The sequence below is a fragment of the Sus scrofa genome, chromosome 4, assembly GCF_054392235.1.
Source record: "Sus scrofa isolate SSC_HxYL_T2T_F1_AM1 chromosome 4, Sscrofa_HxYL_maternal_Yorkshire_Landrace_v2.0, whole genome shotgun sequence".
Classification (NCBI taxonomy): Eukaryota; Metazoa; Chordata; class Mammalia; order Artiodactyla; family Suidae; genus Sus; species Sus scrofa.
In genome coordinates this window covers 18190659-18211445 of record NC_139386.1, presented here as the reverse complement: position 1 = coordinate 18211445, position 20787 = coordinate 18190659, and the positions used below count along the sequence as shown (strand labels likewise).

The 20787-nt window shown below is 38.1% G+C and overlaps 1 long non-coding RNA gene across 12 annotated transcripts in view; it reads left to right on the top strand.

Moving 5' to 3' along the window:
• Positions 1-20787, top strand: part of LOC102159324 (uncharacterized) — a 538926-nt gene that overhangs the window by 124436 nt on the left and 393703 nt on the right. For 2 of the 12 annotated variants that reach the window (XR_014843431.1, XR_014843428.1), the window contains one exon: positions 4574-4828. The exons of the other annotated variants lie outside the window; for them this stretch is intronic. This is a non-coding gene — a long non-coding RNA (uncharacterized LOC102159324). The remainder of the gene's footprint in view (positions 1-4573; positions 4829-20787) is intronic. 12 annotated transcript variants of the gene reach the window in all.

The following is a 20787-nucleotide window of genomic DNA, read 5'->3' as shown; positions in this document are numbered from 1 at the left end:
ATAAAAACACCAAGATACATGTTTTTAGGTAATATTTACCAGATGTAAGATACAGTGTCTTAGCATTTTAGACACATCCTTTCACTGAAATGTTCAGAACAGTCCTATGAAGTAAATGTTGTCTGCATTTTACAGATGAAAAAAAAAAAAAAAACCCAAGGAAGAGATAAGTTAAGTAGCTTGTTCAAATTGAACCTAGGATTTTTATTGTGGAAACCAGTCCTAATTTATCTTTCTCTGAGTCTTTGTCTCTGAGGTTGTGCAGACCTGCAAAGTCTCAGTAGCAGGGATAGCTCCTCTGATCAATCCTCACAGAAGCTTGACTCCCTTCATCTGTCCTTCTGTATTCCTTTTGCATTCAAGTCCTACTTCTTTTGTGAAACTATTCCAGATTATGTGACTTATTCTCCCCTCTCTGAGCTCCTCTGAGCTACTACTGCACATGTGCAGAAAAGCCTCCTTATCTGTGGTTTGCAGGTCTAACTAAACAATGGAGAATGAATCTAATCATTGAGACCTCCAAGTGGCAGATGGGCTTCTCTACAGTTTGGGGAAGTGTCCTCTTAGAAGGCAAAAGGGAGGACTTGGTATAGAGGGAACTCTTCCTAAGGAACTTGCAGAGCATCAGCCTGAAAATCAGCTCAGGAGCAGGTCCCTACCTAATCAGTTACACTGCTTCTCTCTGCGAGTTCTTTACTCCCGTTTCCTCTCTTGGCTCCTGTTCTGACCTGATGGGTAATGATAAAAGAGACTGCTGATTCGCTGTCACTACACATCCCCTCTTCTTCTTTAGTAATAGAGCATGCTAGACACATGGCTACACAAGTAGCATCGACATTTTCTTACTGTCCTCGCAGCCTCGTGTGGCCATGTAATAAGTCCAGTCCAGTTCGATGAAAATAGAAAGTACATATTTCTGTACTTTATCATTAAAATGAGTGAGCCTGTGCTGCCTTTGCCCATTTCCTTCTTTTGGTCACTTGAGTGATGATAAGAAGTGTAACTTTCATCAGTTTTAGACTTGGAGTTGAGGAGCTCCTGTGTGGCTCAATGGGTTAAGTATCTATTGTTGTCACTGCAGTGGCTTGGATTGCTGCTGTGGCTCAGGTTCGATCCTTGGCCAGGGAACTTCTGCATGTTGTGGGTGTGGCCAAAAAAATAGACATAGAGTTGGAAGTTACACATTAAAAATGCCAAAGCTACTCAGTTGAAGGACTGAACTGCTATGTAAGAGAAATGAGCTTGACTTTTGCTTAAGCACTGTATTTTGGATCTCATGTAATTGAATTTGTTTTCTACAGTTAATATGGAAATCGATACTTAGAATTCACCCACTGCCTAATATTTAGTTTAGCATTTGGTCTTAAGCCAGCAGGGGTGGTGGGGTGGGTAGGGAGGCACACAGTAAGTAGGCTAGAGAGCTGTTGATCCGTGTTATGCTTTAATAAGATGTTTGATTAAACTCTTATATGCAATACCTTGGAAGGCAGACTGTATGCCAGCAGAGTCTTTATCTAGCTAAACTTGTAAAAATTTACACTGTTGATGTGTCCTGGCTTCTTTTTGCCACATTTGGCAAAATTCTATAACAGGGAGTTGAAGTTGGGCTAGTTATTAGGGGTTGTGCTGAGGAAATCATTTTTGTAGGGATGGGTCTCAAGCCTTTAACACTTCTCTACCATTGCATGTCATTGAGAAATTGACAGACAACCCAGTGTCAGAGATCAGGTAAACAGTATTGACTACCCAGATAAACCCATTGTTTTAGATCCTCTCAAGGTAGATGCAATTATACTGAGAGAAAGAGAAAAGGGAGCTAAACTTCTGGCTGTGGCTACTTATATAGGAACCACCTGGAAACAAATAGGTCAGATGCCTACAGAGATTATGAGGGAGTATTCCTACCAAAGAAACCAGAAGCCTGGCCTAAAAAGCCCTGTGATCCTCTCATGATGAGGCTCCCAAAGATGCACGATCTGTAGTTAGATTGGGACTGATATAGAAATGGAAGTTCTTATAATACATGCCATTTAAAAATTATAAATCTAGATGACAAAAATATTAAATGGTGCTTTTTCTATTCTCCTACCTTGAAAAATTTATCTTCATAACGATCCGGATATCCAAGTCAGAATTTAGAATCCTGAAGCTCATTTAGAGTTCCACTGCAGCAGCACATGGATAGCCAGCCCATGGCCCACAGCGCATACCCCTACTCTTCCCAGTCTTATTTCTATCCTGTGTCAAAAGGCCTTGCAAGCACATGTGTCCAAGATCCATACACAGTCCTTGTCCCTTCTACCACCACAAATAGCTTAAGTGCTTATTAGCAAATTACTGTTAATGGTACTTGTATGGCACACATTTCTGAATAATGTCTCAGGGCTACTTATTACACTTGGGTTCTTCCTCTTTCTTCCATTCTACTTCTTCCTTCTTGCTGTTACCACCACAGCTATCAGCATCAAAAAAAAAATGCATTTGTTCTCCAAGGGGCTGTACACGTTTATCATACAAAGTTTTGTTTACACATCTTCGTATCAAAAACATTTGTTTTACATATCTCTAAAATCTGTGAGTTACCCGAAAACAGGGATAACAGGCATATTCATGCCATAATTTTGCAGGCTCCACTCTCTTGTCTTACGCAAAGTGGTCAGTGAGTACTAGTTGAGAATACATGAGTAAGTGAATGAATGTGTGAATGAATGAATATGTCTCGATACTGATGACTCTATGCAGTAAATTGGAAATGTACCAAGATGTTTGGGGTTTCCCATCCAAGAGAGACCACACTAAAATTTGGATAACTAGATTATATAGAAGGTTTAGAAATGTGTCATCCATGCAAAGACCTGAAAAATGGGCAGCCCTGTTTATATTTCAAATTGCCCAGAAATATTTGGTTTTGCTTCAGTTCTAGGAAGGGCTCAGGTTTGGAGTGAGGTCACATTTTTTATCAGCAACAGTTCACTTAATATTGCTTATACAAACTTTCTAAAGCAATGACTAGAGCATATGTTTAGACTTGCCCAAGTGTTTGGGCTAAAGAAACCATATATATGTTAGTGCAGTGATTCTCAGTAGTTCTTCCAGAGGCTTCTAAGGTAAGAGGATCACATTATATGGTTTAGTAACACTGAACCTTTTCCATGCCTGCTTGTCATTTTATCTTTGTTCTCTTAGAAAAACTCAGAATGGTACGAAACATATCTTTATTTTCACATTTCCAACATTACTTTCTTTATACACATATACTGAAACCATCTGTCTAAATTGTGGCAAAATCTGCCAGTTCCAGATTGGCCTCATTAGTCATTTGAGAACACATAAACAGAGGGATTATGGAAAAATAAATAGATCTTGGATAAATCATCCTGGTCTGGGAAGGTTTTTCTCATCATCAGCATCATTGCCAGACATGAAAAAAACACAGGTTTACATCTTTAAAACACTTAGAGGGGTTTTTGCTCTCAAAAATGAATAAAAAAGTTTCCTGGTGACCCACATGATATCCTTGGTCATATGATCGAGTCCCTTCAACCAAAGGGAAAAACAGGCATCTTAAGGAACTGGCAAGGTCTTTCAGAGTGAAATTTTATGAGTGTTTTTCTAACAGAGAGGAATATATCTAAGTGGTGAGATGAGAGAGAAGGAGAGTGTGAAAGTGCAGGAAAATACATTTGGAACATTATCATCAGAGATAGTGTTTTTCTAGCTAGTTATAAGCTCATCTCCCTAGATGTCTGCATGTGCTTCTACTAACCATCTCTTCTCTGTGAATAGTAGTAGTTTGATTGTGAAATTGAATTCTAAGAAATATATACTGTAGAGCAAATCTCGGCCACAACAGAAAGTCCATTCATCTGTATTTTCCTTGGAACTGACGGAACCCAAGGGAGTGATACGATATCATCAGGAAGATTTTCTAGTACGTAGGGAGAAGACTGGTAACATGGTTTAAAATGAGGGGGAATTTTCTCCTCAATCCCCAGCACAACGGCAGCAAAAACCTCTGTCATTAGACTTCTGTCATGTCCTGTATTTCATTATTTGAGAGTCATTCTTTTTGTTCTCTAAGGGTTTATTAGTCAGGATATTTTCTATTACAATGTTTAAATCTCAGTGACTTAATAGAATACAGGTTTGCTTTTCATTTGTTTTCAGAGTTCAATGAAAATCAAATAGTTTTCCTTCAAAACCCCCTAAGGAGTTCATGGACCTTCCCTTCTGTGATACTGCCGCCTTTAGCACATGCTGTTGCTGGGGCAGAGGAAGACAAATGACAGAGTATATGCTGCACCTAGAAGTGCCATGCATCCAAGCCCTTAGATTCCATACCTAAAATGAGGCTAGGAAATGTAGTTTTTTTTTTATGTGCAGAAAGTGAAAGTAGGATTGGCGAATATCTAGCTGGTTTCTGCTACAAAGACAATTGGATTTATGGTCAATTGGAAGTATAGGCATAATACTTTTCAGCCCTTTCCATTAAGAGATGAAGGCTATAACTCTTCAATGCAGGCTACTATTCCTTCAGTGCAGGCTAACCTTGGTGTCTTGTCTTTACCAATAGAATGGAGTTGAACTAGTGTTTGCTAGTTCTAGAACCTAGCTTTCCAGAGGCTTTGTGGCTTTTGTCTGTGTTCTCTTGGAATGCTGACCTGGAACTTCCATGTAAGGAAGTAGTCTCCTGGATGATGAAAGAACAAGGGCAGGATAATCAAATCACTCCAGCCAACATCAAGCATCAGTTTTCATGGGTGAGGCCAACTTGGACCTTCAAGCCCAACTGACTCTCCTTCTGAAGGCAACTTAGTGAGTAATTAAGGTGAGTAATTAAGCAGAAGAATTGCACAGCAAATGAGCAGAATTGTGATAAATAATCATCATTTCAAGTCATTTGAGTTGTGTGTGATTTGTTATGCAGCAATAGGCAACTGATACAGGTTTTACATTTTTTAGATTAAAATGGAAGTGTCCATTTTATAAACCTGGATCCTACTTCAGTGTCATTTCTGGATTTTTATTTTTTTCTATTATAGGTGATTTTCAGTATAATGTATTTCTGGCATTTCTTTTTTTTTTTTTTTTTTTTGTCTTTTGTTTTTTTGTCTTTTGTTGTTGTTGTTGCTATTTCTTGGGCCGCTCCCACTGCATATGGAGGTTCCCAGGCTAGAGGCTGAATCGGAGCTGTAGCCACCGGCCTACGCCAGAGCCACAGCAACGCGGGATCCGAGCCGCGTCTGCAACCTACACCACAGCTCACGGCAACGCCGGATGGTTAACCCACTGAGCAAGGGCAGGGACCGAACCCGCAACCTCATGGTTCCTAGTCGGATTCGTTAACTACTGCGCCACGATGGGAAATCCTATTTCTGGCATTTCTAATGTGTGTGCAGTCCCCTGATTGTGTACATGTTAGGTTGGGCTTCCCCAGAAGTCTACCCTGAGGAAAGGATGTGGGAGTGGGTGGTTTATTTGGGTGCACTATTGCGTGACTGGGAGGCAATATGAGGAAAAGAAGGAAGCTGATGTAGGTATATTATTGAGCTTGTTATTATGCAGTTAGGTCTCAATTCTGCTGCAGAACTCTGGTGGATGGAGTAGATCTTACTTCAGAGTTGCCCCAACAGAGGGGTGAGTTGCTGAGCTATCCATCCACCAAATCCCATTGATTTTTGATCAAGGGCATCTGAAGGGTGAAGAGGGTGTCTTAACTGCTCAGTCCGTCTGGTCTACCATGTGTACGGGCTGAGTGGGTGCCTATGATTAGAGAAAGCCTTCATGGGAAGAGTTCTAGGTCTCAGGTTTGGAAAAATTCCAGTTGGCCTTTTTAAAAGTATGAGTGATTATGGCATTTAGGTGGGATGCCAGCACTGACATTTGAATTTATTGTTCATATCTGAATATTCTGAATATCTAAATATGTAAAGTTTTTATCTCAGTAAATTGTCAAGATAGACATAACTTGTAGCGAAAAATTTCCTTAAAGTGCTCTACTTGTTGAAATTTTAAAAGTCCAGTGAAATATTAATGTATTTAATTATTGCAAAACTAAAATGCTACAGATAAATTATAATGATTTTAAGGTGTGTTAATTTTAGGTCAAAAATAATTATTGAGGACTTTAAGATAATTAAAAATAAAATACTGGAATTTAATATGAACATTGAGAGTATTTTGGCTGGGTAACTTGGAAAATACTATTTTTTAGTCAAAATGTATGCGAAACTTAATACAAAACCAAATAATAGATTATATAATATCTTAATCTGAACTTCTAAAATTATTGGGTCTATTAGTATTCTGAATGTTAAACAGTAAACTATTGAGAACTTCAATTTTGTTAATGGGATTTTTCCTTTTTTTTTTTTTTTGGTCTTTTTAGGGCCGCACCCACAGTTTATAGAGGTTCCCAGCTAGGGGTCAAATTGGAGCCACAGCTGCTGGCCTGCAGCACAGCCACAGTAATACCAGTTCCAAGTTCTTCTGCATCCTAGACCACAGCTCATGGAAGCTGGATCCTTAACCCACTGAGCAAGGCCAGGGATCAGACCTGCATCCTCATGGACACTAGTCAGATAGGTTTCCACTGAGCCACGACAAGAACTCCTAATGAATTTTTTTAATTAAAAAAAAATCTTGGAATTATTCACAATGAAAACAGACTATCAACTTAGCTATCTAAAATTTTTGAGTTGGAAAGACCTTAAATTCATTTGTAAGAACATCTAGGATATACATCTTTTATCCCCAGATAATAAAAATTGCAAAGGAAGGAAGAAAAAGTTCTTTATTTCTTGAAATTGTAACAGTTCCTTGATACATAAATGTGTATTCATTGTTATAAAAGTAAAACCTGCAAGTTTTAGAGGAAAGGTTTATAATAAAACACACACTAAAACACTTTTTGTTCACTCAACTCAAACTTCAGAACAAGTTTCACACGAATGCTTTTAGAAGGAAATTTCTTACTGTTTTGAGTCTGTGGAGGCTTTATTTTGGTTATGATGGAGAGACAGAAAAACCTAATCACTTTGTGGCAACCTACCATTAGCAGCACTCTGTACCATAGAGCCAGCCAAGCTGCTCCCTCTCCAAGGCAACGGAAACTGCACTTCTGTTTTGTCTTGTTAAAGTGCAATTCAGTAAGCATGGGTGCAGTCAGGCAGCTGACAGGGCTGAGAAATCATTGTTCCTGCACCACAGTGTCAAATCCATAACCTTGACCACCACTACAATTTGTAGTAATCAAATAATCATAATGACAATGAAATTTTATATCAAATTCCAGATTTATTTCTGTACTCCAGAGGTTCCTTCTGTGATGGTGGTTCAACTCTGGTTAGGCTGTGGTCCAATACTGACTTTAACTCTTTGCCCTTTGGCACTCAGGCAGAAAGTGTATTCAACACAGCTTTACTTTATGTATGCATGTGTGTACATGTGTTTTATAACAATAAGCTTTTATTCTCTCGGTACAAATTGGCAACTATAAGTTAACTGATGTGGCTTCATCTAGCTTCCAGGTTTAATGTTACCCTCAGGTTAATGCAGTAGTTCTGATGTTGGACATGGAGGGTCTTGTCCTTGTCCTCCGAGTTCTGAAGACTGCAGTTCACCATCAAAGTATTGGCAGGTTGGGCTTCTTCTGAGGCCATTCTCCTTGGTTTGTAGATGGCTACCTTCTCACTGTATCCTCAATGGTTTCTTCTCTGTGAGAGCATGTTCACAAAAAGAACGCTTTTTTGTACGTCCAATGCCCTCTTCTTGTAAGGACACTATAGTCAGATTGGATTAGGGCCTGCCCTCACCACCTCATTTTAACTTAATCACCTCTTTAAAGGCCCACAGCATTCTTATAGTTTCCCCTCAGACATGGCATAGGTCACATCTACTCAAATGCCGTTGGTCAGAGCCAGTCACATGAGAACGACTGGGGATGTAATCCTCTGAGGAATGTTATAATTTCCAGAATCACCTCGGAATTAATGGGATGGATCTGCAGATTTGTTGCAAAGGGTCTCTGACTTGGTGTTTGAAGAAATATTTTCTGTGTAGCGCATTAGTAATAATACATGTTCGTGCAAATTATTAGTAATTATAAAATATTTCAAACATACAGAAAAATATAAGCATATAGAAAATAATGCAAGACACCATCTGATACCTACCATCCAGGCCTAACACTCTCTCATATTCGCTCTAGATCCCTCTCGCATATCTTAATGCTTTGCTGTATTTGCTTTATCAAGTATCTGTTTACCTGTCCATCCCTCAGTACATCCATCATGCCACCTTTTTTTTTTTTTTTCTTTTTCGGCTGCCCCAAGGCATATGGAGTTCCTGGGCCAGGGAACAGATCTGAGCCGCAGTTGTGACCTGTGCCCCACCGTGGCAATACCGGATCCTTAACCCACTGTGCTGAGCTGGGAATCGAACCTGCATCCCAGTGCTCCAGAGATGCCACCAAAGCTGTTGTACCACAGTGGGAACTCTATGCCATCATTCTTCAAAATAAATTTAAGACATCAGTAAAAACATAGCAAAATAGTTCAGCATACATATCATTACTAATATTAGATACTTGTTTATGGTTGTTTTTCTGACATAAGATTATTTTTTTAAAAAAAGGAGTTCCCTAGTGGCTCAGTGGGTTAAGGATCCAGTATTGTTACTGCTGTGGCTCTGGTTATATCCATGGCATGGGTTTGATCCCTGACCTGGGAGCTTCCACAGGCCATGGGCATAGCCCCCATTTTTCTTTTTAATACAGTGAAATGTATAGACCTTAAATATACTACTAGCCAGTGAATTTTGACCATCACATAAAACACTGTACCCCAAACCCTTTCAAAATATAATCATCACCCCAGAAAGTGCCTTTGTACCCTTCATAGCCAGTCTTTACCTCATCCACCCAAGAGGTAACTGTTGTTCTGAATTTTTCATTATAGATTTTTATTTGGCTATTCTAGAATTTATAAATGGGATCATATAGTATTTACTCTTATTTCAGGCTTTTTTACTTAACATAACATTTCTGAGATTCAGCTATTAGTTGTTCATTTCTTATAGTTGTCTAAGTAGCATTCCATTATTTGAGTGTACTGCAGTTTATTTTTCCATTGTCTTATTAATGGATACATGTGCTATTTCCAGTTCTTGGCCATTTTGAATTAAGATTTTGGTAGATACATGTTTCCATTATCTCTTGGATAAATACCTAGAAGTTGATACCTAGAGTCACAGAGGGAGCATGTAGGTTTTCAAAGAAACTGCCAGAAATTTTCCCTGAGTGGCAGTACCATTTGATATTCCTACCAACAATGAGAATTCTGGTTGCTCCATATTCTTGCCAACATTAGAATTGCCAGTCTTTTCAGATCATTTTGGTAGTTATATGTGCTATCTAATTTTTTCTTTTAATTTTTATTTTCCTGATGTCTAATGATGTTTAACAGTTTTCTATGTGCTTCTTGTCCATTCATGTATCTCCCTTTTTGAAGAAACCATTTAAAACTTTTGCCCATTTGCACCTCTCCATTTTTTGTTTTGGCTGCACCCACAGAATGCAGAAGTTCCCTGACCAGGGATTGAACCTGTGTCAAGCTGTAACCAGAGCCACAGCAGTGACAACTTGGGATCTTTAACCTGCTGAGCCGTGAGGGAACCCCTTGCACCTCTACTTTTAATAGAGGAATTGAATGTTTTATTGAATATTGATGAACTGATTGAGATTTATTTCTTCCCCAGTTTCTACTCTCCATGTTTTGAAAGTTATGTATCCTATTTTTAAAACACTGAGGTTGTAATATTGTAATATTGGCTTTATGTATTTTCAGATCACTGGTAGAGAAAACTATTTTAAAATAACAAAATACTGGTATTTTTGTTATTGTTGCACCATTTTTTTTATATTTAAAAACCTATATGGTGGAGTTCCCGTCGTGGCGCAGTGGTTAACGAATCCGACTAGGAACCATGAGGTTGTGGGTTCGGTCTCTGCCCTTGCTCAGTGGGTTAAGGATCCAGCGTTGCCGTGAGCTGTGGTGTAGGTTGCAGACGCGGCTTGGATCCCATGTTGCTGTGGCTGTGGTGTAGGCCGGTGGCTACAGCTACAGTTGGACCCCTGGCCTGGGAACCTCCATATGCCGCGGGAGCGGCCCAAGAAATAGCAAAAAGACAAAAAAAAAAAAAAAAAACTATATGGTAAATCATGTATATCTTGAGATGTAATTGAGAGTTGTATATTGAATTAAATTTTTTTTTTTTTTTTTTTTTTTTTTGCCATTTCTTGGGCCGCTCCCGCGGCACATGGAGGTTCCCAGGCTAGGGGTTGAATCGGAGCTGTAGCCGCAGGCCTACACCACAGCCACAGCAATGCCAGATCCTTAACCCACTGAGCAAGGCCAGGGATCCAACCTGCAACCTCATGGTTCCTAGTCAGATTTGTTAACCACTGAGCCACGACAGGAACTCCTGAATTAGATTTTTGAATCAACTCTTTCTATTTACACTTTTGGTCAGAAGTATTCTGACTCATATCTCTCTTCTGTTGAAATCTTTTCAAGATACATTATTACCATTGGTGTTTCAATTACCATTTATATAAATATGCTTGAGATTCATATTTGTCTGTTCGAGTTGCTGTGAGAAAATACCATAGACTTGGTGGCTAAAACAATGGGGATTTATCTTCTCACCATTCTAGAGGCTAACATCTAGGATCAAGTTCAACTCATTTAGTTTCTAGTGAGATTTTTTTTTTTCCTGGCCGGCAGATGTCTGGCCTTCTTTTTGGCTCTGTTCTCACATGGCCTTTACTTGGTGTGTGTTTGTCAGTGCAGGGGTTGGGAAGGGGGCATGTAGAGTTGGAAAGCTAGCCCTCTGGTGTCTTTTCTTTAAGGACACTAATCCTGTAGTATCAGAGCCCCATTCTTATGACCTCATTGAACCTTGATTTTGTTCTTAGAAAGTCCCACCTTCAAATACAGCCACACTGGGAGTTAGAACTTCGATATATGAAATTGGTGGGCAGGGGTCAGAGGATAAGAGTGGCGAGGAGGACAAACATTCAGTTCATGACAAGGCTTATTAGTCCTTCTTACTTACCAGATAGGTCCTGGACCAAGTCTTTTTGGTGTGAGATATCTATGAAAGGAAGTCAAAGATGTGACAAGGGATTAGGAGATGAGAGAAGAGGAGGGAGGGAGATTCCTTGGCCCAATTCTTAGTCTTTCCTGTAGAGCCTGATCACTTTCAGTTATCAAGGGCTAGATTTTCTCTATTTAACTCACCCTTCTTTAAAATTCTAAGACCAAATTAATTCTTTTAAGAGCTGACTTTTCCTTCCCATTGGATAATTTATTTTGCCCTAGAACTTCTTTCCCAATCATTCTGCCTGGAAAAGCTCAAGGAGGAACAAAATATTACCCTTAAGTGTGGGTATGGGTCCTATTTCAGGTGGAGAGGTATGTGAAAGCAGAGGGTGAATGATAACCATATCATATATTTATAAAATATAAAAAAATAAATTGCAGTGCAACAATTCTGATGTGTTTAATGTCTGTCACCGCATGTGTTTCTGCAAAATATGTATCCTCTAATTTTAATTATGTTATTGGGTATTTTTAATTTCCATAAATATTGTAACATTTATCTATTCTTCTTCTTCCTCTCCTCCTCCTTCCTCTTTCTCCTCCTTCTCTTTCTTCTTTAAGCAGCACAGTGATGTTAACATCCATCCATTGGATGGTGCCCTTTCCCACCTTATATCTATTATTCTGACAGACAACCTGATAATCTCCAACTCCCTGCCTCCACTACAGTTTTACAATGATCATCCTCATAGGTCGTCCCATTTAGGTGACGGTGTCTTTGGGATGTAGATCTGAGAGTGGAAATTCTGAGTAACAGGGAAATGTCTATCCAGTTTGACCAAGTTGCACTAGCTTTCCTCCAGAGTGGCTGCACTAGCATTTCATCTGCACCAGCAGGGCTCAAGCGCATCTATATCCCACCATCCCTCAGCATTAGTCAGCTTTCTAATATTTGTTAGTTTACTGTGTGCCTGGTTATTGTCAAAAACTGATGGTTCTTAAGGGAGAGTTTCATGAGCATAAAGCAAAAGGAAAGTCATTAAACAGGAAAAGCATGGCAAAGTGCCATGGTTTGTTTAAGTATTTATCTAAAAAATACAATTTATAAGTTAGCCCATGGTCATAGGGATGCAAATTAATAAATTTCTTTGAAGAATGCCTGAAGTGAAACATTTTCTTACAGAAAGTAAATATGGGATCAATAAATTGGTTAGACAAGGAGGACTGACTTTTCCAGTTAGGTTATATAGTGGATAGTTTCCATAAACTGAATGGGTTCAATTTGTAGTGCCAAGGGTTTGAGGAAAATATATGTAAGCCACATGATAAGACAACATTATTTTATTCAAAATCAGCAGTGCCGAAAGTATATTGAAAATAGCAACATTTTGATTTTCTCAAACCTTTCTGAGGATATTGGGTTAAGCAAGGTGCCGCCGCCTGAAAGACCAAGAGTCATTTAATAAGACTTGGTAAATCCTTTTTGGTATGTTTCCCAGAAACTGAGAAAGTGAATGACTTTCATGACTGGATAACAAATCATTTCACAGGTCAGGTACTTTCCAATTCTTGGCTTTCAACAAAATTGAAGAAGGAAATAACTAAGTTGTCAGTTGAGAGACTATTAAAAATAATTTTAGATGATAGATCACTATATGAATTTTGGCATATAACTTGGGGAAAATTCAAAGAAATGGGTGATATGTAATAGAAAAGCTCTTGCATGCCATTCAGTTTATTGTAAGAACAGATTTTCTCAGAATTTACATCTATAAAAATGAAAAGTAAGACTAGACATGGTAATGAAAACTGACTCAGTTTAGAAGCATCCATGAACACATGAGCTAATTGCAAAAAACAATTGTTTTTAGAGATAAATTTTAAAAATTTATTGTTTTAATGAATTTCAAAATTTTAATTTTTTTTTAACTGTAGACTAATGACAATTATGACAGGACTCAAATAAGATTTAATAGTTCAAACCTAAAATCTTTGCTTTAAATTTATATAAACTTTTTTGTTGTAGAGTATGAAAAATATGACAAATGTGATAAAGTGAACTTTTAAGCTTAAAAGTATATTATGCTGGAGTACTCTGTGTGTGTGTGTGTGTGTGTGTGTGTGTGTGTGTGTGTGTGTGTGTGTGGAGTGGAATGGGAAATAAGTTCAAGGAGAAAAGAAATGAGATAAAATTCCTGTTACAGAAGATTTTTTTCACATATGTTTTAAACATGGAGTTCCCTGGTGGTGCAGTGGGTTAAGGATCTGACATTGTTGCTGTTGTGGCTTGGGTTGCAGCTGTGGTGCAGGTTCGATCCCTGGCCTGGGAACTTCTGCGTGCTGCATGTGTGGCCAAAAATTTTAAAAAATAAATAAAATAAACATCTGATGGCAAGTATCTACCATTATTATTAGATTTACTGGACACATTTAAAAAGGTGATGTAACCATATTATTCTAAAATATCAATGTTTACAGTTTACCAAATATCACAGACCTTGTGCCTATTTAAATTTTTGATATCAAAGAATTGAGATACCAACTTAAATTTCATGCATTTTGGGGTGAATATAAGTAACATATTTTGAAGACCACTAGACTAGTTTGCACAAGTGGCAGTAAGCAGAAAGGGTATTTAAAGCCAGATTTTTGACTCCAGATTGCAACATTTCATACCTCTATAATTAAATGTCAGTACTAGAAAGCAACTTTATTTTATTTATTTGTTTCATTAACCAATCAGAACTTGAAGACAGGCAAGCATGGAATCAGCAGGTAGAGAGATCTGGGGAAAGATTGTCAGAGTCACACATTACATGCATGCTTCTGCTTAGCACAGCGCCTGCCACATATTACCAAGTATTAATAACAGTTTGTTGAGTGCATCAGTACCTGTAGAATCTCGGCTTTTTCCATTAATTAAGAAAGTTTCCTTAAGGACAAGCATTTCAGCTTATGATTATGTTTTTAGATCTAAGACCAATTCAAGGATTACTACAGAACTTGTTGTATTACAATAATGACAAAAAATAACCCAAACAAATAACAACACCAACAAAATCCCTGACACTTTTCTTTCCAGACTGGTGCCTATTTTTAAACCCAATCTTTATCAGAATTAAAGGTAGTACCTTTAGTGAATAATACTAAATTACTAAATGAAAACCATATCCGCCCTATATTCAGAACAGGGTCAACTCTGTCCTTAAATAATGAAGACAGAGTATATCTAATTGACAAGAGGACTTTGCTACCAACTCTTGTTTGTTTGTTGTAAGTGGAAAAGGGCTAGAAGTGATTGCAATCAATCCGTAATCTCAAAATAATTTAAACCATATGCCTGTGTATAAACAATTCCTTATCCTTCACTTCTTATTTTATTTTATTTTTATATTTCTCCAACTTTTATTTTTTTAATTGTTATTTCCCCAATACAATTTTTTTTCTACTGTACAGCATGGTGACCCAGTTACACATACATGTACACATTCTATTTTTGCGCATTATCATGTTCCATCATAAATGACTAGACATAGTTCCCAGTTCTACACAGCAGGATCTCATTGCTAATCCATTCCAAAGGCAATAGTCTGCATCTATTAACCCCAAGCACCCCATCCATCCCACTCCCTCTCCCTCCCCCTTGGCAACCACAAGTCTGTGCTCCAAGTCCATGATTTTCTTTTCTGTGGAAAGGTTCATTTGTGCCATATATTAGATTACAAATATAAGTGATATCATGTGGTATTTGTCTTTCTCTTTCTGACTTACTTCACTCAGTATGAGAGTTTCTAGTTCCATCCATGTTGCTGCAAATGACATTATTTCGTTCTTTTTTATGGCTGAGTAGTATTCTATTGCTTCACGTCTTTTTATTCTTCCTCTTTTTCTTTTCAAAGCCAAACATATTGGGTTGAATTTTAACTATTCTAATTTATCAGAACCATTTTTGGAATTAGAAAGTTTTCAGACAAAAATGGATTTACTATGAAGATACTGACTCTTAAACTTTAGCCTCCCTCACTTAAATGAGATCTTTTCCAGATCCTGGGAGGGTTCCTGGCAATATCTTCATATGTATATTAAATATATCTACACACACATAATCTGAAAAAAGTAGGATATATTTAATTGGAGTTTTTAGTTTAATGGGCTATATTTATGTGATTTGCAATCTCTTCTAGGTATTGTTAAATTATTGCCAAATATCTCATTATAGGAGTGAATGGTTTTCTCCACATTTGACAACATAAATGTTTATATATAAAATTACTAATAATATGTGGAGAAACTGAAATAAATTTTTTAAAATAATAAACCATAAACAATACAAATTTTGATCAGTGCTGGAGGAAGGACTGAATTGTCTTTCTCTTCTCTCTGTAGATAATAGTATTACAAAATTATGGTCAAATGAGTAGTCCAATCAAGACTGTGCAACAAAAATTAGTATTATAGAGATTGTGCAGGCAATTAATAAAAATATTTTCAATTTTTTCTATTTTTGTGATGTCTGTAGTATTTGTCAACATTTTAAAATTAGTAATTTGTTGTTATTTCTTACTATAAATAAATGTTTTTATTTATATCTAAATTTGTGTTCATAATTTTGAATTTATTTTTATTGTAAGGAGCCCCTAAGTTGTATACACTTCAGTCCTCATAAAACCCAGATTTGTCTCTGGACTTAGATATTATTTGGTACAAGATTCTTATTATACAGATGAAAAAAAAGCCTAGAAATAATTTTTTACTTCTTGGAATCACTTGTTAAGGATTTAAAGAGAGGATTTAACAATAATCTAGGTCCCCGGGCAGTGAGTCAAATTTTTCACTATTCATTTATGGATAGAATAATTTAAGTTTTCTGTATGTATGAATCTACACCTAGAATTTTAGCTGAGGAAATAGCTAACCCTAACCCTAACCCTAACCCTAACCCCTTATAGAGCTCTAGGACTCAAAGTCTGCTATAGATACAGAGATGGTGCAAAGAAAAATGTGAGTTCTTGTGCATGGATTTCTTAGAGAAAAAGGCGTTTGTCAAAATTGCTAGAAATAAGGAGGGTATCACTTTATGGTTCTGCCAATTATTACCAGCCAGAAGGTCCCAGAAATCTTGGCTATGAAACTCTGAAATTTAGAGATGCAGATTCAAATGGGGTGCAACAGTATTGTTGAATAAGGCAGAAAAGAACCAGATAATATGAGACTCATTTGTTACTGATTAAAATGACATGGACTGTGTTTGTATTCCCTGAGGCTGAATTCTCTCCGAATCATAAACAAGGGAAACCAGAGGCCGTTTCTGAGCTTGGAGAGTGAGAGGGAATTTCATTAATGCAGGTCTGTCATTACCATCTCACTACAAATGTGGTCTAGAAATCCCTTTTAATTATATTCTGTAACTGTCTCTGCACAGCTAAACTGAACGTGTATTTGGGGACCTCCAATTACTAACGTTGTACAGAGGGCAAACAAAATGTTGGTTTTGTTTTCTAACAAGGCAGACACTTTGAATGTGAAAAGCAAATAAATCAGACTTTCTTATGGTGATGAAGACTAACTGGACCATAATAGAATTTAAACCTATAAGCAGTAGTGATTTACTAAGAAGGCTTACAGTGGCCGTCCAGAGGATATTAGATTGCCATTAAAGACCTGATTTCCAGCCTAAGCAAAGACTTTATAGCAAGAGTACTATACGACCTTCTCAAATTTCAGAGGCAATTTGAAAGCACATTTAAATGCTAGGTCAGACACAGCCCCTGATGGAGGCAGAGCTGTCTAACGTTTATTCCTTGTCTTCGAATTCAGGGAAAGAACTGGGTGTTCACTCTGTTTCTGTTGCTTTAAAGACAACTGGTCCCTCCAAACATCTCCATGTCTCAGGTGTTCTCTTGGTACCGAGACGTCACCTCTCCCTGCCTCAGCTCAAGGTTTTGTAAGAACTCTTGCCTTTGCTTGCCTTCCTAGAATCCTCTGTCATCACTGGGGAAATCAGAGCAGTGAAAAGGAAAATAAAGCAAATCTTAGTAGAGGTAGTTAAAAAATTATAGTGGCAAGGATTTATACCATGGAGTAGAAGCCACAAACTGGTTGGCTGTGGGTGAGTCAAGATGGTGGATGTATTGTTTGGTTTGCATATGGTTTTTAAGAAAAATTTGAACTGATCTTTTAAAATCCTGAATTGGACATAAGAAAGTAGATTTTCATTTTCTCTAGAAGTGTTTGGGCACACACTTATTAGTACTCTGGTTTCTTAGAGCTACGGTTGGTAATTCAGATTAGGTTTGCAAGAGTGACAGGGAGAGCGAGCTCCGGGAAGTTGAAGGAATGTGATTAGGACACTGATTTGACCCTTTGAAGGAAAGAGGGAAGGAAGAAAGTTTGCTTGGGAGGAAGAGCCTAAGACAACAATGCAGTTCTAAGAAAGCTCGGCAAGGCTGATTCAAAGTCTTAGAAAGTTGCCTGCCCCAAAGTCCTATGACTCCCACTAAAGGGGCTTCTGTGGTATTCATGCAGCAGCCAAGGCTGGGAGCAAACCTTGGGAGACCTCTGATGGATTTGCTTTGGGGGTGCTCAGTTCATTAGCTACCCATCAGCAGGGATATGAGCTGGGCGTTCTCATAGCCCCCATACCTTTGTTTACTGCAGTCCTCCCGCCTGTTCACTCACTGTAAAGAAAGTTTGATTAGGATCCTAGCAGTTTAAGTTTCCCTTGTCCAACTGTTCCCCAAGCCATTGCTGGCATTGTATTTGCTTCTTTTGTTTCAAGCCTGAGAATTTTAAGGCCATGGTAACTATGTTCTTTTGTTGCTTAAGCTATGAGAAGCAAGAAGGGGAACCAAAAAGCAACAATTAAACATTAAACATTTAAACAAAAATCCAGGTGTTATATTTATACTGTGATTATTATCATCGTTGATAGATTTAGACTCATATTCATTCATTCAACAAATTTTGAATATTTAGTATGTATTAGGCACATAGAACACACATGAGGACTTTCAGTTTACCCCTTGAAGTAAGTACCTTTAGCCTGTTGGTTTAGAGAAATACCAAGGTAATAGAATTCACCAAGTTAATAGAATAAAGCTGTAGTATTTTTTTTCAAGTATATCAATACCTAAGAAATTTTGCTACCAAAACATTTTCCATGCATGTGGACAGCTTTTTCTTTCCTCTCAGTTGAGAGGTGACCCAGACAACTCCAATAGCGCATTTTTGTGCTGGGCACTTCCAGAGCTAGTAATGATGTGTAGTTTTATTTCCTCTTCCTGTTTCTCTGGGAACAGTTTCCCTCATTGTATCACTTCACATTGTTTCACCTCCCCTCTTTGGTACTGGTTTTGTTTTCAGCACTCCCACATCTTTCCACGTTATACCCAATAATTGGCAGTTGGTGGGAGCCAGGCTGTATTAAGATTTGTGGGTGATCCCAGGTCAGGGGGTGGGCGTAGGCCCGGGGCGGGGGGCGCGTGTCCCTGGACATCCTGCTATTTACAACTGTGGCATCAGTCAGTCCACACACTGCCAGCATCATGGGAAACAGAGAAGAAAGGTGTCATTGCTCTGCCCCTGAATCCAGAGAGGGGGAAAAGAAAATTACCTAGCATGTCCTAAGATCACTTCAGATTGTAAATGCATTTCGACTTCTAAATATGAATTTTAAGTCCAGAAAATATTTAAAATACAAAGTTTCATTTACTGTTCCCGTTTTTCTTTCTTCCCAGCTGGAGGCCGCTTGCATCTGTCAGCTTGCATTGGGAATGAACGCATGGCCATTCTCTCTTTCACCTTTACCCCCACTAACTAGCTACTGCTCTTGCCCATCTAAATAAGGAATGTAAGGAGGGAGTGGAAGACAGGGAAACTGAACTAATTCTTGACTTGCGCTGTCAGAATATCGCTTTGCCCTCTCTGGCCTTGCAGATGTGTGAAGCTCACTTTCTCCCCTCCACCCCCTCTCCTTTTGTGGGCTCCCATGTGTTAGTTCTCCTGAGAGCTTCCAGCTGCAGCTCCTCTGTTTCAAGTGCAATGCCCATTCTTTGGATGCATCCTTAAAGTCCTCAGTTCTTCAGGGGACCTTGCCTCAGCTGTTGTTATTTTGGAAACCCAATGTTCCTTCTAGAAGGCCCTCTTGGGCAGAACTTTAAAAAGGCTGTAGGCTCATTTTCTCTTCCTTAAGGTTGTGGTCCTTGGGAAGCATGCCATGCTTTCAGACCACCTCTCAAAGGGAAGTGCAGTTTTTTTGCAGATGCATCTGATCAGAGCTTAGCTTAGCTAGTAATGTAGCTTGCTCACCCACATAAATTGCCCTCCAGCCTCCAGGAGAGGAGTCAGACCTCAGCCTGTCATAGCTACCAAACTCATCTGAGGCACTGCAGGAAGACCTGGTGAGGTTTCTCTTGCTAGGTCAAAGGTGAAATGGTGACCCCTATGTGAATCAGAGATGGTGGCAACTCTTTTTAAAGCCTCTTTCTTAATTCTCTTTAACTTTTACATAGTCATTTTGGGGCAAATGTCATCTATTCATGCAGGGGCCAAGGTTTGAGAAACCAGTCTAGAACACTAATCTTGAACATTTCCATTTTGGCCTGGCATTTTGGAATGTTGTATCTGCTTATCTTGGTGTTTCCATTGAAACATCAGTGCTGTTATTCTTTTATGCTACCTGTAAAGTATTTGATGAGCTAGTGATCTTTTCTCAGTTTCCTCATTTATAATCTTGGTATAATAATACCAGCCATGTGAGGAATAGATAAATAATATAAGGGAAGCACCAACTAGAGTACCTGGGACAGAGGAGGGATTTATAAAAGTTAATTTCCTTCCTCTCATTCTTCTACCCTCCCCCACTTAAATAAAGAGACATAATATTTTGTTAGACCAAGACAAGTTTGGGGTCAAAGTTATTTTATAAAAATAGTCAAAATTGGCCTTTGCTCATGATTCAGGGATACCTTTTCAACAGATTTGTCCTTTAAAAAATATTCAGTGTGTGGCTATATAGTGTCAGGTATAGTGATGGGTGTCTTTTCTAAAAGCAGTGTTGCTTAGTAATTGGCAACAGGATGCAATGAAGATTTCAGCAAAGAAGTGAGAATTTGTGCTCAACAAACTTAACTTTCTGCAATCTAATTTGCTTTTAATCAGATGATAGTCACAACACTACTCAGTTGATGGTCAGCTAAAGTAGAATTCTATTTTATACAGATTGGAAAAGTTAATATTCCTAAATATTTATGAAGAGTAGTGGGAGCTTTTTTTTCCATTTCCATTATATCTGGGTCTATTTTTCCTTGTACTACTTGGGATGAATATTTTCATGACAATTAATCTCTTTCATGATCTAAAACTGAATAATAGCACATGAATTGCTACTTTTTTTTTTCATTTTGTATAACTGCAAACATAGATTCTGTTGACTCTAGGGAAGGCAAGAATTATTCTGTTTTGTAGGAGTGTACATACACTTTATATCTATATCCAGAACATGCAAAATAAAAGATGAAACAGCTGTTTCATTGAATTATTTCCTTCTCAATCATTTACTGTATTAATCTTGGCTTTTTCAATATATCTGTTACTTTCCAAAAGCATATAACCTCCTTATTTGACTGTTTCCTTATGCTAAAATTTGATGTGGCCAAACTGATGAATTACAAATGAAGTTCACAAA